This window comes from Amphiura filiformis, chromosome 16 (assembly GCF_039555335.1).
Source record: "Amphiura filiformis chromosome 16, Afil_fr2py, whole genome shotgun sequence".
NCBI lineage: Eukaryota > Metazoa > Echinodermata > Ophiuroidea > Amphilepidida > Amphiuridae > Amphiura > Amphiura filiformis.
The window spans coordinates 53,292,899-53,298,531 of NC_092643.1; positions in this window are offsets into that span (position 1 = coordinate 53,292,899).

Sequence of the window (5,633 nt, forward strand, 5' to 3'; positions counted from 1 at the left end):
ATTTGCATACGATGAATGCACGTCTGACAATATAACGCATACAAATTAAGAACCACGGAAACGAAATAAAGTACAACTATCTTGTTTCACTTTTAACTAGTTCTCATGTCTTCTAGTTACAAGTCTGAAAAGTATTGAGGTAACGTTTCCCTCATGGTGTAAATTAAAGCAGACACTGTAGTAAAGTTTTAGACTTTATCCTGAGCTGGTTACAATAAAGTTATCCTTCTTACTTGCACTCATGGCAGCATTTTTTTTCTGCAATGCTAGATTAATGTCTGATGTTAGTTAAAGCATTTTGATTATCCATATCCGAATAATAATAAAGTTTACTTTTTAATGGCGGGTTCCAGCTATTGTAACGAGCGCACTTTGAGTGGCGGCGCTAGGAATTCTTTCGGGTTTTTTACTATGGGCAACAGACGGCAAGAGTTCTGTCTGGGGCCATCCCCCATGTCCCCCCTGTGGCGCCGCCACTGAATACTGGTGTGTATTGAACACCGCATAGAGATCAAAGAAATTCTTTAATAGCAAGGATTTCGCTATAATAACTGTGTCCTGCAGGACGCATGCATTTTGAAGATTGTCTTAAATGAAATGTGAGATGTGTTTCTTTGAGTAGTGAAATTCAGCAGGCTAAGTAGCACAATTAATTACATACATTCTAATACCCAAATAGCAGTAATGGTTGAATCAAGAAACAAAAATAGTTGCAAACCTTGGATAATACAACAATGTTAGAGCTATTCCCTATCAATATGATAGAGAACACCTCCTGCAGTCATACGACAATTGAGTCGGAACCTCTTCAATGAAGTGTTTTGACCAGATGCGAAGACTTCTTAATTTCCACTGCCGTGCAATGGATACGATATCATGTACTTTATACCTTGCTGTAGTATGCATTGCAAGTCTAGTTAAAGTGTCAGGTCAGTTTTATTTAAAATAATGATCCGCTGTATAAATAAGAGTCTGATCTGTTACAAGGGGATCAACCGGGATACACCTTTTTAGCAAAAGCATTGAATGATGAATGCCTAGCCATAATGAAAGTACCTGATATGTTTAATAGTTTCTTTCTAAACAAACATACCGTATTATGTCATTATAGATGGGAGACCCTTAAGGCATCGTGCTCTCATGTCCCTGATGCAAATGTTGCTTTCCGATTCCTTAAGTTGCAATTACGGTTATGATTTATACAAAATGCATACGGTATCAAATAGCAACGTACTTGTGTACATTTCACTTGAAATGGTCAATACCCGACAAAGCTATGGGTGATAGACGCGGCAGTTGTCTATTTAAGTCACGCACACAGTCAAGGCAGGCTCTAGAAAAACTTTGTTAGAGGTAATAATGTGACGCTGTGTGTTAAGTGTTTCACTCCGAAGACGATGTGACGGTTTGAAAGGTCCATGACATGAAAAGGTTTGTAGGTTTGATAGGGTGATCTTAAATAATCTTTGTTATTATGTTCAAAAGTATAGAACATAATGTGGTAATACATTCAGTAAAATGACATTTCGTGAATTTGTTATATAGGCATTAATAACAATTTTCATCAGTATGATTACACTTGACTCGACCAAATGCCCAAATGAAGAACAAACACACAACTGTTCGTTTTACATAAAATAAAATGGGTAATTTTATTTGACGTAATTTAATACCTCAATAGCACAATATTGCGCCTTTCCTCCCCCAAGTTATATGACAATTTGAATGGAAAGGAGAGCATTTTAAAAGTGACAAATCTGAGATATTTTCTCCTTCAAGGCGATTCCTATCGGCTTTTGTAACGGCTAATTGTAGTACGGCAGATCAACACGCATTCGCTGTACGTGCATTGGGAGCACGTGTGGCCGAGTGGATAAGGCACACGACTCATAATACACAGGTTGTGAGTTCGAGCCCCGCTCGTGTCAACGTGTTGTGTCCTTGGGCAAGGCACTTTATCCTCATTGCCTACTGGGGGATGGGGTTGGGTTGGATTGGATGTTTGTATAGTTGTTTGTTTCAATGTTGCAATATTGGCGCTGATTAAGCTGCTGCCTGCAAATTGCATTGTGTCTGTTTAGTTGTGTTTAATGTACAATTCTAGCAATTTGACCTGCGGGTCACCATTAGAGTTTGAAATAAAACCTTCCTACCTTCCTTCCTTTACTAATAATTAGCGTGTTTTGAGAGAAAAGTCTTTATAAACATTTGTCAATTTTGAAATGCTCTAATGTTATATTCAAATTGGTTTAAGTTGGGTAAATATAGCCGCACCGTGCCGAATGTGGTATCAAAATACGCAAAAACCAACATCTCCATCTATTGACTACTTTATTTGGGTAATTTAGGTTTACCGTCTTTGAGATATTGCTTTTGTCATAAGTATATGGATACTTTTTGTGCACAGTATATTTAAATTCAATGTTTACTTTGGGAATAATACCTTGGAATAATAATCAGCCTCAAAGACTGTATGCTTATTCTATTCAATAACTATGAAAATATGCTTTGATGAATATTCAATATAGGAAACATTTCAGCATTAAAGGTATTGACAAACGAAGGAAGTCATCTTGACATGTTCAACTAACATCAAGAAGAAGAATAATATACTAACAACGTTGACAGAAATATCATATACACACCCATTACGCACATTCGAAACTGATACTAAACAAAAGTATTACATAATTATTATGCCAAGATGATATCAGAAAAGTCAACAATTAATGTCACTAAACATTAAATAAATGAATTAATTGCCTAGAAGTGTTAGGATGCAGATTAGATGAAATTTGAAGAGATATTAAAAATGAATTAATTTGCCACAACAAGTGTTTGATTTTCGGTGAAGAACTATACTACCAGTCAAAGAAACTCGTAACGGATAATGCATTTGCACAAATGCAGTACACCAGATCCCTTTCAAATACCTTGAAATACTGAAGAAAATGAAAGAATTACACTTCAACTGAACTCTATATTGTCCTAAATGTACTGAAAGACTTTTTTCCTCTCCCACTACGACTCATGATTTAAAACTACTAGCCAAGGGATCATGAATGGAGAAAGCCTTTACCGCTTTTATAATATCAGACAGACATTATTTAACGGCGCGGTCTATTGAGTATTGTATTGTTTTTTTCATTTGTAATTGTTTTTGTTCCATTTGCCTGACATCAGATTCATATTTCTGTGCAAATATTGTACCCAATAAGGAAGGAATTACACTTCAACTAAACTATGGTGTCTTAATTTATGAATTCCTTCTTCCTTTCTCACTATGAATACAGATTGACACTGCGAGTCAGTGAAGTCTGATTGATCAAAATATCGATGTACCTTTTTGCACTGCCACCTTATAAAAAAACCCATATTTTGTGCGTTGTTCCGTTATTCTTGTCGGGGAGTATAATAGCATACAAAATCAAGTAGCAGCACCACGTGGGAAGAAACTTGAAACCTGGGCGTATAATTAACTGCAACACGTAATGGTTTTTTGAATGATATTGTCTTTCAGATAATGGCTTCTCTCTTTCAAACACGTTATATAACTCTTTTATGCCTGATTGTTGAATGTGCCTACTTGAATTAAAAAACACAAACGCATTATTTTCATCTCACTAAAAGCGTTGTATAAAACCAAATCAAGGTTATTTACCTTGAATAATATATCGGTACTTACCATATAATACTTAGTTCTCAAGAACATATACATTTACAAGGCGTTCGTCTTTAGTTTCAACAGCTTTGTCGCCTTTCACTTCGCATTTTACACTAAATGTAATTCTCAAAAATAAGATCCACATAAACCCAATTAGACGCTCTTGATTGAGAAATGTTTTATTCCAAATAATAGGTCGAGACTTATCTGTATAATGTTTTGTTTATACTTTTTCTGTTGGTACCCTTTGGGACTTGAGCAAACTGACATAATGGACATTTTGAGAGAGAAGAGATCAGGACACAGGACGTCATTTAAATCATAATTTCTCGGGCTTGCATCGTTTCTCGCATTAATGACAATGTCTTCGGATTGGTGTAGCTTTTTGCAAAGCCTTACCACCATATAAAACGATTTTAATTCTGTGGTGCTGCGTTGTTCCGATATTCTTGTCGGAGAGTATATCATACAAAATCAAGTGGCAGCACTACGTGGGAAGAAACTTGAAACTTGGGCGTATAATTATCTGCAACACGTAATGGTTTTTTGAATGATATTGTCTTTCAGGTAATGGCTTCTCTCTTTCAAACACGTTATATAACTCTTTTGTGTCTGATTGCTGAATGTGTCTACTTGAATTAAAAACACAAATGCATTTCATCTCACTAAAAGCGTTGTATAAAACCAAATCAAGGTTATTTACCTTGAAAATATATCGGTACTTACCTTGCTATATGTATTTCTCAAGAACATATTCATTTACAAGGATCTCGTCTTTAGTTTCAACAGCTTTGTCGCCTTCCACTTCACATTTTACATTGAAAGGAGTTCGCAAAAACAAGATTCATACAAACTCAATTAGACATTCTTGATTGAGAAATGTTGTATTCAAAACAATAGGGCCAGACTTTATATCTGTATACTATTTTGTTTATCCTTTTCATGTTGGGGCTCGAGGAAACTGACATATGGACATTTTGAGAGAGAAGAAATAAGGACTCGCATAAAATAATGGCTTGCGTCGGTTATTTCCGATACTCCGATATATATTAATTTGTGTCTCGCATTGTCTTACGCCCTGCTAGAGTGAAGCATATAGACCGTCTCCTTCTTCATTATTTGATATTATAATTGGTCGCTGAGACACAATGAGAGAGTTAGCATGGGGACATAAGTTGAGATTGCCCGAGTACCGACTGTAAAGGTAGTGCAGTGGTTAGACTCTGGACCGGTATCAAGCGACCGGAGTTCACCGGTTTTTTCTCTCTCAACATTTTCATATGTCAGTTTGCTTGAGCCCCTAACGCGTCATTTAAATCATAATTATCGGGCTTACATCGTTTATTTCCGATCCTCGCATATATTAATTTGTGTCTCGCTTTGTCTTACACCCTGCTAGGGTGAAATATATAGGCCGTCTCCTTCTTCATTATTTAATTCATTACAAATCCAGTATTCAATTTTAGCACATTAAATCAACTTACAAATATATTTTCAACTTCAAAAATTCGCCAATGTTCATTACAATGGTCTGTATCTGCCCACGAACTCTCCTTGTTGTCTCTATTAAATAAATACATGCTGTATAACGTTGGTGAATTAGTGCCAAAATAAATAGGTTAACTCTTCTCAAAATATGGTTGATTAAATTATGGCCAGACATAGACATAACGATCCGGTACGATTAGAACATTATACGCCACGTAACACCTATAGTTTGATCAGCTCGAAATCGGCGGGACTTATAACATCGCGGATTAATATCAATATATTTTATTTCGAGAATTGTTTTGTAACATCTCGCCAGAAGTGTCAAAAATTAATAATTTGAATTATATACTTTGTCTACTTAATTTATTTAACACGCACAATATAAACCAGACAGGTCAACTATATATTATCGGAATAGCAAGGACACCATTTTACCGTTTTTTTCGTGTCCTTCTATATACCTCTCTGTTCTTGGAGG